Below are 13,541 nucleotides of genomic sequence, written 5' to 3'. Positions count from 1 at the left end.
CATTGCATATTGATCAAACCAAGGCACCCCTGGGATTTGAACCCAGGATCTCCTGTTTACTAGACAGGCACTTTAACCAACTAAGCCACGGCGCCTCGCACCTTCATTTCAAGGTGTAGATCGTTACAATGTTCAAGGGAAACTGGTCCTGATTTTTCTCATTGGAGTAAAATCTTGTACCAACAGCAAACAGAACTTTTCTAAGTAAGACCCACAGTTTTCTCCAAAAAAAGTCAGAAATCAACTCAAACAAGATGTTGCAATTGCTTCAGTCTTTCAACTACAAGTCAATGCACTCTCTGTGGCACCACAAAGTCATTGCAATTCTATGAAGACAAGAGGAATATTTCTGAAATGTTGAGCTTCTTTGTTCTGCATCAAAGCAAACAACTAGCACAACTTTCTACTCTGGTGGGACTCGAACCCACAACCTTTGAATTGCTCCAGCTTATCATCTAGAAGTCCAATGCACTATCCATTGCGCCACAGAGCCTGCACACCCTATCTTGACCAAGAGTGACCAGTTTTCTGTGAAAACAAATGTTGCAAGTCTAAAAAAGAAGTCCTGACTAAAAGATCATTGCATATTGATCAAAACAAGGCACCGCTGGGATTTGAACCCAGGATCTCCTGTTTACTAGACAGGCACTTTAACCAACTAAGCCACGGCGCCTCGCACCTTCATTTCAAGGTGTAGATCGTTACAATGTTCAAGGGAAACTGGTCCTGATTTTTCTCATTGGAGTAAAATCTTGTACCAACAGCAAACAGAACTTTTCTAAGTAAGACCCACAGTTTTCTCCAAAAAAAGTCAGAAATCAACTCAAACAAGATGTTGCAATTGCTTCAGTCTTTCAACTACAAGTCAATGCACTCTCTGTGGCACCACAAAGTCATTGCAATTCTATGAAGACAAGAGGAATATTTCTGAAATGTTGAGCTTCTTTGTTCTGCATCAAAGCAAACGATAAGCACAACTTTCGACTCTGGTGGGACTCGAACCCACAACCTTTGAATTGCTCCAGCTTATCATCTAGAAGTCCAATGCGCTATCCATTGCGCCACAGAGCCTGCACACTCCAAGATGACCAAGAGTGACCAGTTTTCTGTGAAAACAAATGTTGCAAGTCTAAAAAAGAAGTCCTTACTAAAAGATAATTGCATATTGATCAAACCAAAGCCACCGCTGGGATTCGAACCCAGGATCTCCTGTTTACTAGACAGGCACTTTAACCAACTAAGCCACGGCGCCACACGTCTTCTGTACAACGTGTAGATCATTACAATGTTCAAGGGAAACCGGGCTGATTTTTCTCACTGGAGTAAAATCTTGTACCAACGACAAACAGAACTTTTCTAAGTAAGACCCACAGTTTTCTCCAAAAAAGTCAGAAATCAACTCAAACAAGATGTTGCAATTGCTTCAGTCTTTCAACTACAAGTCAATGCACTCTCTGTGGCAACACAAAGTCATTGTAATTCTATGAAGACAAGTGGAATAATTCTGAAATGTTGAGCTTCTTTGTTCTACATCAAAAGCAAATAATCAGCACAACTTTCGACTCTGGTGGGACTCGAACCCACAACCTTTGAATTGCTCCATCTTATCATCTAGAAGTCCAATGCGCTATCCATTGCGCCACAGAGCCTGCACACCCCATCTTGACCAAGAGTGACCAGTTTTCTGTGAAAACAAATGTTGCAAGTCTAAAAAAGAAGTCCTTACTAAAATATAATTGCATATTGATCAAACCAAAGGCACCGCTGGGATTCGAAACCAGGATCTCCTGTTTACTAGACAGGCACTTTAACCAACTAAGCCACGGCGCCACACGTCTTCTTTACAACGTGTAGATCATTACAATGTTCAAGGGAAACCGGGCTGATTTTTCTCACTGGAGTAAAATCTTGTACCAACGACAAACAGAACTTTTCTAAGTAAGACCCACAGTTTTCTCCAAATAAGTCAGAAATCAACTCAAACAAGATGTTGCAATTGCTTCAGTCTTTCAACTACAAGTCAATGCACTCTCTGTGGCACCACAAAGTCATTGCAATTCTATGAAGACAAGAGGAATATTTCTGAAATGTTGAGCTTCTTTGTTCTGCATCAAAGCAAACAATAAGCACAACTTTCGACTCTGGTGGGACTCGAACCCACAACCTTTGAATTGCTCCAGCTTATCATCTAGAAGTCCAATGCGCTATCCATTGCGCCACAGAGCCTGCACACCCCATCTTGACCAAGAGTGACCAGTTTTCTGTGAAAACAAATGTTGCAAGTCTAAAAAAGAAGTCCTGACTAAAAGATCATTGCATATAGATCAAACCAAGGCACCGCTGGGATTCGAACCCAGGATCTCCTGTTTACTAGACAGGCACTTTAACCAACTAAGCCACGGCGCCTCGCACCTTCATTTCAAGGTGTAGATCATTACAATGTTCAAGGGAAACTGGTCCTGATTTTTCTCATTGGAGTAAAATCTTGTACCAACAGCAAACGGAACTTTTCTAAGTAAGACCCACAGTTTTCTCCAAAAAAAGTCAGAAATCAACTCAAACAAGATGTTGCAATTGCTTCAGTCTTTCAACTACAAGTCAATGCACTCTCTGTGGCACCACAAAGTCATTGCAATTTTATGAAGACAAGAGGAATATTTCTGAAATGTTGAGCTTCTTTGTTCTGCATCAAAGCAAACAACTAGCACAACTTTCTACTCTGGTGGGACTCGAACCCACAACCTTTGAATTGCTCCAGCTTATCATCTAGAAGTCCAATGCACTATCCATTGCGCCACAGAGCCTGCACACCCTATCTTGACCAAGAGTGACCAGTTTTCTGTGAAAACAAATGTTGCAAGTCTGAAAAAGAAGTCCTGACTAAAAGATCATTGCATATTGATCAAACCAAGGCACCGCTGGGATTTGAACCCAGGATCTCCTGTTTACTAGACAGGCACTTTAACCAACTAAGCCACGGCGCCTCGCACCTTCATTTCAAGGTGTAGATCGTTACAATGTTCAAGGGAAACTGGTCCTGATTTTTCTCATTGGAGTAAAATCTTGTACCAACAGCAAACAGAACTTTTCTAAGTAAGACCCACAGTTTTCTCCAAAAAAAGTCAGAAATCAACTCAAACAAGATGTTGCAATTGCTTCAGTCTTTCAACTACAAGTCAATGCACTCTCTGTGGCACCACAAAGTCATTGCAATTCTATGAAGACAAGAGGAATATTTCTGAAATGTTGAGCTTCTTTGTTCTGCATCAAAGCAAACAACTAGCACAACTTTCTACTCTGGTGGGACTCGAACCCACAACCTTTGAATTGCTCCAGCTTATCATCTAGAAGTCCAATGCACTATCCATTGCGCCACAGAGCCTGCACACCCTATCTTGACCAAGAGTGACCAGTTTTCTGTGAAAACAAATGTTGCAAGTCTAAAAAAGAAGTCCTGACTAAAAGATCATTGCATATTGATCAAACCAAGGCACCGCTGGGATTTGAACCCAGGATCTCCTGTTTACTAGACAGGCACTTTAACCAACTAAGCCACGGCGCCTCGCACCTTCATTTCAAGGTGTAGATCGTTACAATGTTCAAGGGAAACTGGTCCTGATTTTTCTCATTGGAGTAAAATCTTGTACCAACAGCAAACAGAACTTTTCTAAGTAAGACCCACAGTTTTCTCCAAAAAAAGTCAGAAATCAACTCAAACAAGATGTTGCAATTGCTTCAGTCTTTCAACTACAAGTCAATGCACTCTCTGTGGCACCAAAAAGTCATTGCAATTCTATGAAGACAAGAGGAATATTTCTGAAATGTTGAGCTTCTTTGTTCTGCATCAAAGCAAACAATAAGCACAACTTTCGACTCTGGTGGGACTCGAACCCACAACCTTTGAATTGCTCCAGCTTATCATCTAGAAGTCCAATGCGCTATCCATTGCGCCACAGAGCCTGCACACTCCAAGATGACCAAGAGTGACCAGTTTTCTGTGAAAACAAATGTTGCAAGTCTAAAAAAGAAGTCCTTACTAAAAGATAATTGCATATTGATCAAACCAAAGGCACCGCTGGGATTCGAACCCAGGATCTCCTGTTTACTAGACAGGCACTTTAACCAACTAAGCCACGGCGCCACACGTCTTCTGTACAACGTGTAGATCATTACAATGTTCAAGGGAAACCGGGCTGATTTTTCTCACTGGAGTAAAATCTTGTACCAACGACAAACAGAACTTTTCTAAGTAAGACCCACAGTTTTCTCCAAAAAAGTCAGAAATCAACTCAAACAAGATGTTGCAATTGCTTCAGTCTTTCAACTACAAGTCAATGCACTCTCTGTGGCAACACAAAGTCATTGTAATTCTATGAAGACAAGTGGAATAATTCTGAAATGTTGAGCTTCTTTGTTCTACATCAAAAGCAAATAATCAGCACAACTTTCGACTCTGGTGGGACTCGAACCCACAACCTTTGAATTGCTCCATCTTATCATCTAGAAGTCCAATGCGCTATCCATTGCGCCACAGAGCCTGCACACCCCATCTTGACCAAGAGTGACCAGTTTTCTGTGAAAACAAATGTTGCAAGTCTAAAAAAGAAGTCCTGACTAAAAGATCATTGCATATTGATCAAACCAAGGCACCGCTGGGATTCGAACACAGGATCTCCTGTTTACTAGACAGGCACTTTAACCAACTAAGCCACGGCGACACACACCTTCCGTTCAAGGTGTAGATCATTACAATGTTCAAGGGAAACCGGGCTGATTTTTCTCATTGGAGTAAAATCTTGTACCAACAGCAAACGGAACTTTTCTAAGTAAGACCCACAGTTTTCTCCAAAAAAAGTCAGAAATCAACTCAAACAAGATGTTGCAATTGCTTCAGTCTTTCAACTACAAGTCAATGCACTCTCTGTGGCACCACAAAGTCATTGCAATTCTATGAAGACAAGAGGAACATTTCTGAAATGTTGAGCTTCTTTGTTCTACATCAAAGCAAACAAGTAGCACAACTTTCGACTCTGGTGGGACTCGAACCCACAACCTTTGAATTGCTCCAGCTTATCATCTAGAAGTCCAATGCGCTATCCATTGCGCCACAGAGCCTGCACACCCCATCTTGACCAAGAGTGACCAGTTTTCTGTGAAAACAAATGTTGCAAGTCTAAAAAAGAAGTCCTTACTAAAATATAATTGCATATTGATCAAACCAAAGGCACCGCTGGGATTCGAACCCAGGATCTCCTGTTTACTAGACAGGCACTTTAACCAACTAAGCCACGGCGCCACACGTCTTCTTTACAACGTGTAGATCATTACAATGTTCAAGGGAAACCGGGCTGATTTTTCTCACTGGAGTAAAATCTTGTACCAACGACAAACAGAACTTTTCTAAGTAAGACCCACAGTTTTCTCCAAATAAGTCAGAAATCAACTCAAACAAGATGTTGCAATTGCTTCAGTCTTTCAACTACAAGTCAATGCACTCTCTGTGGCAACACAAAGTCATTGTAATTCTATGAAGACAAGTGGAATAATTCTGAAATGTTGAGCTTCTTTGTTCTACATCAAAAGCAAATAATCAGCACAACTTTCGACTCTGGTGGGACTCGAACCCACAACCTTTGAATTGCTCCATCTTATCATCTAGAAGTCCAATGCGCTATCCATTGCCCCACAGAGCCTGCACACCCCATCTTGACCAAGAGTGACCAGTTTTCTGTGAAAACAAATGTTGCAAGTCTAAAAAAGAAGTCCTGACTAAAAGATCACTGCATATTGATCAAACCAAGGCACCGCTGGGATTCGAACCCAGGATCTCCTGTTTACTAGACAGGCACTTTAACCAAATAAGCCACGGCGCCACACACCTTCCGTTCAAGGTGTAGATCATTACAATGTTCAAGGGAAACCGGGCTGATTTTTCTCATTGGAGTAAAATCTTGTACCAACAGCAAACGGAACTTTTCTAAGTAAGACCCACAGTTTTCTCCAAAAAAAGTCAGAAATCAACTCAAACAAGATGTTGCAATTGCTTCAGTCTTTCAACTACAAGTCAATGCACTCTCTGTGGCACCACAAAGTCATTGCAATTCTATGAAGACAAGAGGAACATTTCTGAAATGTTGAGCTTCTTTGTTCTACATCAAAGCAAACAAGTAGCACAACTTTCGACTCTGGTGGGACTCGAACCCACAACCTTTGAATTGCTCCAGCTTATCATCTAGAAGTCCAATGCGCTATCCATTGCGCCACAGAGCCTGCACACCCCATCTTGACCAAGAGTGACCAGTTTTCTGTGAAAACAAATGTTGCAAGTCTAAAAAAGAAGTCCTTACTAAAATATAATTGCATATTGATCAAACCAAAGGCACCGCTGGGATTCGAACCCAGGATCTCCTGTTTACTAGACAGGCACTTTAACCAACTAAGCCACGGCGCCACACGTCTTCTTTACAACGTGTAGATCATTACAATGTTCAAGGGAAACCGGGCTGATTTTTCTCACTGGAGTAAAATCTTGTACCAACGACAAACAGAACTTTTCTAAGTAAGACCCACAGTTTTCTCCAAATAAGTCAGAAATCAACTCAAACAAGATGTTGCAATTGCTTCAGTCTTTCAACTACAAGTCAATGCACTCTCTGTGGCACCACAAAGTCATTGCAATTCTATGAAGACAAGAGGAACATTTCTGAAATGTTGAGCTTCTTTGTTCTACATCAAAGCAAACAAGTAGCACAACTTTCGACTCTGGTGGGACTCGAACCCACAACCTTTGAATTGCTCCAGCTTATCATCTAGAAGTCCAATGCGCTATCCATTGCGCCACAGAGCCTGCACACCTCATCTTGACCAAGAGTGACCAGTTTTCTGTGAAAACAAATGTTGCAAGTCTAAAAAAGAAGTCCTTACTAAAATATAATTGCATATTGATCAAACCAAAGGCACCGCTGGGATTCGAACCCAGGATCTCCTGTTTACTAGACAGGCACTTTAACCAACTAAGCCACGGCGCCACACACCTTCCGTTCAAGGTGTAGATCATTACAATGTTCAAGGGAAACTGGTCCTGATTTTTCTCATTGGAGTAAAATCTTGTACCAACAGCAAACAGAACTTTTCTAAGTAAGACCCACAGTTTTCTCCAAAAAAAGTCAGAAATCAACTCAAACAAGATGTTGCAATTGCTTCAGTCTTTCAACTACAAGTCAATGCACTCTCTGTGGCACCACAAAGTCATTGCAATTCTATGAAGACAAGAGGAACATTTCTGAAATGTTGAGCTTCTTTGTTCTACATCAAAGCAAACAAGTAGCACAACTTTCGACTCTTGTGGGACTCGAACCCACAACCTTTGAATTGCTCCAGCTTATCATCTAGAAGTCCAATGCGCTATCCATTGCGCCACAGAGCCTGCACACCCCATCTTGACCAAGAGTGACCAGTTTTCTGTGAAAACAAATGTTGCAAGTCTAAAAAAGAAGTCCTTAATAAAATATAATTGCATATTGATCAAACCAAAGGCACCGCTGGGATTCGAACCCAGGATCTACTGTTTACTAGACAGGCACTTTAACCAACTAAGCCACGGCGCCACACGTCTTCTGTACAACGTGTAGATCATTACAATGTTCAAGGGAAACCGGGCTGATTTTTCTCACTGGAGTAAAATCTTGTACCAACAGCAAAGAGAACTTTTCTAAGTAAGACCCACAGTTTTCTCCAAAAAAAGTCAGAAATCAACTCAAACAAGATGTTGCAATTGCTTCAGTCTTTCAACTACAAGTCAATGCACTCTCTGTGGCAACACAAAGTCATTGTAATTCTATGAAGACAAGTGGAATAATTCTGAAATGTTGAGCTTCTTTGTTCTACATCAAAAGCAAATAATCAGCACAACTTTCGACTCTGGTGGGACTCGAACCCACAACCTTTGAATTGCTCCATCTTATCATCTAGAAGTCCAATGCGCTATCCATTGCGCCACAGAGCCTGCACACCCCATCTTGACCAAGAGTGACCAGTTTTCTGTGAAAACAAATGTTGCAAGTCTAAAAAAGAAGTCCTGACTAAAAGATCATTGCATATTGATCAAACCAAGGCACCGCTGGGATTCGAACCCAGGATCTCCTGTTTACTAGACAGGCACTTTAACCAACTAAGCCACGGCGCCACACACCTTCCGTTCAAGGTGTAGATCATTACAATGTTCAAGGGAAACCGGGCTGATTTTTCTCATTGGAGTAAAATCTTGTACCAACAGCAAACGGAACTTTTCTAAGTAAGACCCACAGTTTTCTCCAAAAAAAGTCAGAAATCAACTCAAACAAGATGTTGCAATTGCTTCAGTCTTTCAACTACAAGTCAATGCACTCTCTGTGGCACCACAAAGTCATTGCAATTCTATGAAGACAAGAGGAATATTTCTGAAATGTTGAGCTTCTTTGTTCTGCATCAAAGCAAACAAGTAGCACAACTTTCTACTCTGGTGGGACTCGAACCCACAACCTTTGAATTGCTCCAGCTTATCATCTAGAAGTCCAATGCACTATCCATTGCGCCACAGAGCCTGCACACCCCATCTTGACCAAGAGTGACCAGTTTTCTGTGAAAACAAATGTTGCAAGTCTAAAAAAGAAGTCCTGACTAAAAGATCATTGCATATTGATCAAACCAAGGCACCGCTGGGATTCGAACCCAGGATCTCCTGTTTACTAGACAGGCACTTTAACCAACTAAGCCACGGCGCCACACACCTTCCGTTCAAGGTGTAGATCATTACAATGTTCAAGGGAAACCGGGCTGATTTTTCTCATTGTAGTAAAATCTTGTACCAACAGCAAACGGAACTTTTCTAAGTAAGACCCACAGTTTTCTCCAAAAAAAGTCAGAAATCAACTCAAACAAGATGTTGCAATTGCTTCAGTCTTTCAACTACAAGTCAATGCACTCTCTGTGGCACCACAAAGTCATTGCAATTCTATGAAGACAAGAGGAATATTTCTGAAATGTTGAGCTTCTTTGTTCTGCATCAAAGCAAACAATAAGCACAACTTTCGACTCTGGTGGGACTCGAACCCACAACCTTTGAATTGCTCCAGCTTATCATCTAGAAGTCCAATGCGCTATCCATTGCGCCACAGAGCCTGCACACTCCAAGATGACCAAGAGTGACCAGTTTTCTGTGAAAACAAATGTTGCAAGTCTAAAAAAGAAGTCCTTACTAAAAGATAATTGCATATTGATCAAACCAAAGGCACCGCTGGGATTCAAACCCAGGATCTCCTGTTTACTAGACAGGCACTTTAACCAACTAAGCCACGGCGCCACACGTCTTCTGTACAACGTGTAGATCATTACAATGTTCAAGGGAAACTGGGCTGATTTTTCTCACTGGAGTAAAATCTTGTACCAATGACAAACAGAACTTTTCTAAGTAAGACCCACAGTTTTCTCCAAAAAAGTCAGAAATCAACTCAAACAAGATGTTGCAATTGCTTCAGTCTTTCAACTACAAGTCAATGCACTCTCTGTGGCAACACAAAGTCATTGTAATTCTATGAAGACAAGTGGAATAATTCTGAAATGTTGAGCTTCTTTGTTCTACATCAAAAGCAAATAATCAGCACAACTTTCGACTCTGGTGGGACTCGAACCCACAACCTTTGAATTGCTCCATCTTATCATCTAGAAGTCCAATGCGCTATCCATTGCGCCACAGAGCCTGCACACCCCATCTTGACCAAGAGTGACCAGTTTTCTGTGAAAACAAATGTTGCAAGTCTAAAAAAGAAGTCCTGACTAAAAGATCATTGCATATAGATCAAACCAAGGCACCGCTGGGATTCGAACCCAGGATCTCCTGTTTACTAGACAGGCACTTTAACCAACTAAGCCACGGCCCACACACCTTCCGTTCAAGGTGTAGATCATTACAATGTTCAAGGGAAACTGGTCCTGATTTTTCTCATTGGAGTAAAATCTTGTACCAACAGCAAACAGAACTTTTCTAAGTAAGACCCAAAGTTTTCTCCAAAAAAAGTCAGAAATCAACTCAAACAAGATGTTGCAATTGCTTCAGTCTTTCAACTACAAGTCAATGCACTCTCTGTGGCACCACAAAGTCATTGCAATTCTATGAAGACAAGAGGAATATTTCTGAAATGTTGAGCTTCTTTGTTCTGCATCAAAGCAAACAACTAGCACAACTTTCTACTCTGGTGGGACTCGAACCCACAACCTTTGAATTGCTCCAGCTTATCATCTAGAAGTCCAATGCACTATCCATTGAGCCACAGAGCCTGCACACCTCATCTTGACCAAGAGTGACCAGTTTTCTGTGAAAACAAATGTTGCAAGTCTAAAAAAGAAGTCCTGACTAAAAGATCATTGCATATTGATCAAACCAAGGCACCGCTGGGATTTGAACCCAGGATCTCCTGTTTACTAGACAGGCACTTTAACCAACTAAGCCACGGCGCCTCGCACCTTCATTTCAAGGTGTAGATCGTTACAATGTTCAAGGGAAACTGGTCCTGATTTTTCTCATTGGAGTAAAATCTTGTACCAACAGCAAACAGAACTTTTCTAAGTAAGACCCACAGTTTTCTCCAAAAAAAGTCAGAAATCAACTCAAACAAGATGTTGCAATTGCTTCAGTCTTTCAACTACAAGTCAATGCACTCTCTGTGGCACCACAAAGTCATTGCAATTCTATGAAGACAAGAGGAATATTTCTGAAATGTTGAGCTTCTTTGTTCTGCATCAAAGCAAACAATAAGCACAACTTTCGACTCTGGTGGGACTCGAACCCACAACCTTTGAATTGCTCCAGCTTATCATCTAGAATTCAATGCGCTATCCATTGCGCCACAGAGCCTGCACACTCCAAGATGACCAAGAGTGACCAGTTTTCTGTGAAAACAAATGTTGCAAGTCTAAAAAAGAAGTCCTTACTAAAAGATAATTGCATATTGATCAAACCAAAGGCACCGCTGGGATTCAAACCAAGGATCTCCTGTTTACTAGACAGGCACTTTAACCAACTAAGCCACGGCGCCACACGTCTTCTGTACAACGTGTAGATCATTACAATGTTCAAGGGAAACCGGGCTGATTTTTCTCACTGGAGTAAAATCTTGTACCAACGACAAACAGAACTTTTCTAAGTAAGACCCACAGTTTTCTCCAAAAAAGTCAGAAATCAACTCAAACAAGATGTTGCAATTGCTTCAGTCTTTCAACTACAAGTCAATGCACTCTCTGTGGCAACACAAAGTCATTGTAATTCTATGAAGACAAGTGGAATAATTCTGAAATGTTGAGCTTCTTTGTTCTACATCAAAAGCAAATAATCAGCACAACTTTCGACTCTGGTGGGACTCGAACCCACAACCTTTGAATTGCTCCATCTTATCATCTAGAAGTCCAATGCGCTATCCATTGCGCCACAGAGCCTGCACACCCCATCTTGACCAAGAGTGACCAGTTTTCTGTGAAAACAAATGTTGCAAGTATAAAAAAGAAGTCCTGACTAAAAGATCATTGCATATAGATCAAACCAAGGCACCGCTGGGATTCGAACCCAGGATCTCCTGTTTACTAGACAGGCACTTTAACCAACTAAGCCACGGCGCCTCGCACCTTCATTTCAAGGTGTAGATCATTACAATGTTCAAGGGAAACTGGTCCTGATTTTTCTCATTGGAGTAAAATCTTGTACCAACAGCAAACGGAACTTTTCTAAGTAAGACCCACAGTTTTCTCCAAAAAAAGTCAGAAATCAACTCAAACAAGATGTTGCAATTGCTTCAGTCTTTCAACTACAAGTCAATGCACTCTCTGTGGCACCACAAAGTCATTGCAATTCTATGAAGACAAGAGGAATATTTCTGAAATGTTGAGCTTCTTTGTTCTGCATCAAAGCAAACAACTAGCACAACTTTCTACTCTGGTGGGACTCGAACCCACAACCTTTGAATTGCTCCAGCTTATCATCTAGAAGTCCAATGCACTATCCATTGCGCCACAGAGCCTGCACACCCTATCTTGACCAAGAGTGACCAGTTTTCTGTGAAAACAAATGTTGCAAGTCTAAAAAAGAAGTCCTGACTAAAAGATCATTGCATATTGATCAAACCAAGGCACCGCTGGGATTTGAACCCAGGATCTCCTGTTTACTAGACAGGCACTTTAACCAACTAAGCCACGGCGCCTCGCACCTTCATTTCAAGGTGTAGATCGTTACAATGTTCAAGGGAAACTGGTCCTGATTTTTCTCATTGGAGTAAAATCTTGTACCAACAGCAAACAGAACTTTTCTAAGTAAGACCCACAGTTTTCTCCAAAAAAAGTCAGAAATCAACTCAAACAAGATGTTGCAATTGCTTCAGTCTTTCAACTACAAGTCAATGCACTCTCTGTGGCACCACAAAGTCATTGCAATTCTATGAAGACAAGAGGAATATTTCTGAAATGTTGAGCTTCTTTGTTCTGCATCAAAGCAAACAATAAGCACAACTTTCGACTCTGGTGGGACTCGAACCCACAACCTTTGAATTGCTCCAGCTTATCATCTAGAAGTCCAATGCGCTATCCATTGCGCCACAGAGCCTGCACACTCCAAGATGACCAAGAGTGACCAGTTTTCTGTGAAAACAAATGTTGCAAGTCTAAAAAAGAAGTCCTTACTAAAAGATAATTGCATATTGATCAAACCAAAGGCACCGCTGGGATTCGAACCCAGGATCTCCTGTTTACTAGACAGGCACTTTAACCAACTAAGCCACGGCGCCACACGTCTTCTGTACAACGTGTAGATCATTACAATGTTCAAGGGAAACCGGGCTGATTTTTCTCACTGGAGTAAAATCTTGTACCAACGACAAACAGAACTTTTCTAAGTAAGACCCACAGTTTTCTCCAAAAAAGTCAGAAATCAACTCAAACAAGATGTTGCAATTGCTTCAGTCTTTCAACTACAAGTCAATGCACTCTCTGTGGCAACACAAAGTCATTGTAATTCTATGAAGACAAGTGGAATAATTCTGAAATGTTGAGCTTCTTTGTTCTACATCAAAAGCAAATAATCAGCACAACTTTCGACTCTGGTGGGACTCGAACCCACAACCTTTGAATTGCTCCATCTTATCATCTAGAAGTCCAATGCGCTATCCATTGCGCCACAGAGCCTGCACACCCCATCTTGACCAAGAGTGACCAGTTTTCTGTGAAAACAAATGTTGCAAGTCTAAAAAAGAAGTCCTGACTAAAAGATCATTGCATATTGATCAAACCAAGGCACCGCTGGGATTCGAACACAGGATCTCCTGTTTACTAGACAGGCACTTTAACCAACTAAGCCACGGCGACACACACCTTCCGTTCAAGGTGTAGATCATTACAATGTTCAAGGGAAACCGGGCTGATTTTTCTCATTGGAGTAAAATCTTGTACCAACAGCAAACGGAACTTTTCTAAGTAAGACCCACAGTTTTCTCCAAAAAAAGTCAGAAATGAACTCAAACAAG

The 13,541-nt window shown here is 41.3% G+C and overlaps 29 non-coding genes across 29 annotated transcripts; all 29 read right to left on the bottom strand.

Moving 5' to 3' along the window:
- Positions 1-599: 599 nt before the first annotated feature.
- Positions 600-673, bottom strand: trnat-agu (transfer RNA threonine (anticodon AGU)). Its single transcript has one exon. It is a non-coding gene; the product is annotated as a tRNA-Thr (tRNA).
- A 308-nt stretch (positions 674-981) lies between these two features.
- Positions 982-1,071, bottom strand: trnar-ucu (transfer RNA arginine (anticodon UCU)). The gene is given in 2 exon segments: positions 982-1,017; positions 1,035-1,071. It is a non-coding gene; the product is annotated as a tRNA-Arg (tRNA).
- Positions 1,072-1,559: 488 nt separating this feature from the next.
- On the bottom strand, positions 1,560-1,649 carry trnar-ucu (transfer RNA arginine (anticodon UCU)). The gene is given in 2 exon segments: positions 1,560-1,595; positions 1,613-1,649. It is a non-coding gene; the product is annotated as a tRNA-Arg (tRNA).
- Positions 1,650-2,136: 487 nt separating this feature from the next.
- Positions 2,137-2,226, bottom strand: trnar-ucu (transfer RNA arginine (anticodon UCU)). The gene is given in 2 exon segments: positions 2,137-2,172; positions 2,190-2,226. It is a non-coding gene; the product is annotated as a tRNA-Arg (tRNA).
- A 106-nt stretch (positions 2,227-2,332) lies between these two features.
- Positions 2,333-2,406, bottom strand: trnat-agu (transfer RNA threonine (anticodon AGU)). The gene has a single exon. It is a non-coding gene; the product is annotated as a tRNA-Thr (tRNA).
- A 504-nt stretch (positions 2,407-2,910) lies between these two features.
- trnat-agu (transfer RNA threonine (anticodon AGU)) lies at positions 2,911-2,984 on the bottom strand. Its single transcript has one exon. It is a non-coding gene; the product is annotated as a tRNA-Thr (tRNA).
- Positions 2,985-3,488: 504 nt separating this feature from the next.
- Positions 3,489-3,562, bottom strand: trnat-agu (transfer RNA threonine (anticodon AGU)). Its single transcript has one exon. It is a non-coding gene; the product is annotated as a tRNA-Thr (tRNA).
- Positions 3,563-3,870: 308 nt separating this feature from the next.
- On the bottom strand, positions 3,871-3,960 carry trnar-ucu (transfer RNA arginine (anticodon UCU)). Its single transcript is given in 2 exon segments — positions 3,871-3,906; positions 3,924-3,960. It is a non-coding gene; the product is annotated as a tRNA-Arg (tRNA).
- Positions 3,961-4,067: 107 nt separating this feature from the next.
- On the bottom strand, positions 4,068-4,141 carry trnat-agu (transfer RNA threonine (anticodon AGU)). Its single transcript has one exon. It is a non-coding gene; the product is annotated as a tRNA-Thr (tRNA).
- A 307-nt stretch (positions 4,142-4,448) lies between these two features.
- trnar-ucu (transfer RNA arginine (anticodon UCU)) lies at positions 4,449-4,538 on the bottom strand. The gene is given in 2 exon segments: positions 4,449-4,484; positions 4,502-4,538. It is a non-coding gene; the product is annotated as a tRNA-Arg (tRNA).
- Positions 4,539-5,025: 487 nt separating this feature from the next.
- Positions 5,026-5,115, bottom strand: trnar-ucu (transfer RNA arginine (anticodon UCU)). Its single transcript is given in 2 exon segments — positions 5,026-5,061; positions 5,079-5,115. It is a non-coding gene; the product is annotated as a tRNA-Arg (tRNA).
- A 107-nt stretch (positions 5,116-5,222) lies between these two features.
- trnat-agu (transfer RNA threonine (anticodon AGU)) lies at positions 5,223-5,296 on the bottom strand. The gene has a single exon. It is a non-coding gene; the product is annotated as a tRNA-Thr (tRNA).
- An 884-nt stretch (positions 5,297-6,180) lies between these two features.
- Positions 6,181-6,270, bottom strand: trnar-ucu (transfer RNA arginine (anticodon UCU)). The gene is given in 2 exon segments: positions 6,181-6,216; positions 6,234-6,270. It is a non-coding gene; the product is annotated as a tRNA-Arg (tRNA).
- A 107-nt stretch (positions 6,271-6,377) lies between these two features.
- Positions 6,378-6,451, bottom strand: trnat-agu (transfer RNA threonine (anticodon AGU)). Its single transcript has one exon. It is a non-coding gene; the product is annotated as a tRNA-Thr (tRNA).
- Positions 6,452-6,757: 306 nt separating this feature from the next.
- On the bottom strand, positions 6,758-6,847 carry trnar-ucu (transfer RNA arginine (anticodon UCU)). The gene is given in 2 exon segments: positions 6,758-6,793; positions 6,811-6,847. It is a non-coding gene; the product is annotated as a tRNA-Arg (tRNA).
- A 107-nt stretch (positions 6,848-6,954) lies between these two features.
- Positions 6,955-7,028, bottom strand: trnat-agu (transfer RNA threonine (anticodon AGU)). Its single transcript has one exon. It is a non-coding gene; the product is annotated as a tRNA-Thr (tRNA).
- A 308-nt stretch (positions 7,029-7,336) lies between these two features.
- trnar-ucu (transfer RNA arginine (anticodon UCU)) lies at positions 7,337-7,426 on the bottom strand. Its single transcript is given in 2 exon segments — positions 7,337-7,372; positions 7,390-7,426. It is a non-coding gene; the product is annotated as a tRNA-Arg (tRNA).
- Positions 7,427-7,915: 489 nt separating this feature from the next.
- Positions 7,916-8,005, bottom strand: trnar-ucu (transfer RNA arginine (anticodon UCU)). Its single transcript is given in 2 exon segments — positions 7,916-7,951; positions 7,969-8,005. It is a non-coding gene; the product is annotated as a tRNA-Arg (tRNA).
- Positions 8,006-8,111: 106 nt separating this feature from the next.
- trnat-agu (transfer RNA threonine (anticodon AGU)) lies at positions 8,112-8,185 on the bottom strand. Its single transcript has one exon. It is a non-coding gene; the product is annotated as a tRNA-Thr (tRNA).
- Positions 8,186-8,688: 503 nt separating this feature from the next.
- Positions 8,689-8,762, bottom strand: trnat-agu (transfer RNA threonine (anticodon AGU)). The gene has a single exon. It is a non-coding gene; the product is annotated as a tRNA-Thr (tRNA).
- Positions 8,763-9,069: 307 nt separating this feature from the next.
- On the bottom strand, positions 9,070-9,159 carry trnar-ucu (transfer RNA arginine (anticodon UCU)). The gene is given in 2 exon segments: positions 9,070-9,105; positions 9,123-9,159. It is a non-coding gene; the product is annotated as a tRNA-Arg (tRNA).
- A 488-nt stretch (positions 9,160-9,647) lies between these two features.
- On the bottom strand, positions 9,648-9,737 carry trnar-ucu (transfer RNA arginine (anticodon UCU)). Its single transcript is given in 2 exon segments — positions 9,648-9,683; positions 9,701-9,737. It is a non-coding gene; the product is annotated as a tRNA-Arg (tRNA).
- A 683-nt stretch (positions 9,738-10,420) lies between these two features.
- trnat-agu (transfer RNA threonine (anticodon AGU)) lies at positions 10,421-10,494 on the bottom strand. The gene has a single exon. It is a non-coding gene; the product is annotated as a tRNA-Thr (tRNA).
- Positions 10,495-11,379: 885 nt separating this feature from the next.
- trnar-ucu (transfer RNA arginine (anticodon UCU)) lies at positions 11,380-11,469 on the bottom strand. The gene is given in 2 exon segments: positions 11,380-11,415; positions 11,433-11,469. It is a non-coding gene; the product is annotated as a tRNA-Arg (tRNA).
- Positions 11,470-11,575: 106 nt separating this feature from the next.
- Positions 11,576-11,649, bottom strand: trnat-agu (transfer RNA threonine (anticodon AGU)). The gene has a single exon. It is a non-coding gene; the product is annotated as a tRNA-Thr (tRNA).
- Positions 11,650-12,153: 504 nt separating this feature from the next.
- trnat-agu (transfer RNA threonine (anticodon AGU)) lies at positions 12,154-12,227 on the bottom strand. Its single transcript has one exon. It is a non-coding gene; the product is annotated as a tRNA-Thr (tRNA).
- A 308-nt stretch (positions 12,228-12,535) lies between these two features.
- On the bottom strand, positions 12,536-12,625 carry trnar-ucu (transfer RNA arginine (anticodon UCU)). The gene is given in 2 exon segments: positions 12,536-12,571; positions 12,589-12,625. It is a non-coding gene; the product is annotated as a tRNA-Arg (tRNA).
- A 107-nt stretch (positions 12,626-12,732) lies between these two features.
- On the bottom strand, positions 12,733-12,806 carry trnat-agu (transfer RNA threonine (anticodon AGU)). Its single transcript has one exon. It is a non-coding gene; the product is annotated as a tRNA-Thr (tRNA).
- Positions 12,807-13,113: 307 nt separating this feature from the next.
- Positions 13,114-13,203, bottom strand: trnar-ucu (transfer RNA arginine (anticodon UCU)). Its single transcript is given in 2 exon segments — positions 13,114-13,149; positions 13,167-13,203. It is a non-coding gene; the product is annotated as a tRNA-Arg (tRNA).
- Positions 13,204-13,541: the final 338 nt, after the last annotated feature.

Source organism: Astyanax mexicanus, chromosome 7 (genome assembly GCF_023375975.1).
Source record: "Astyanax mexicanus isolate ESR-SI-001 chromosome 7, AstMex3_surface, whole genome shotgun sequence".
Taxonomy (NCBI): domain Eukaryota; kingdom Metazoa; phylum Chordata; class Actinopteri; order Characiformes; family Acestrorhamphidae; genus Astyanax; species Astyanax mexicanus.
This window is presented reverse-complemented; position numbering and strand designations above follow the sequence as displayed.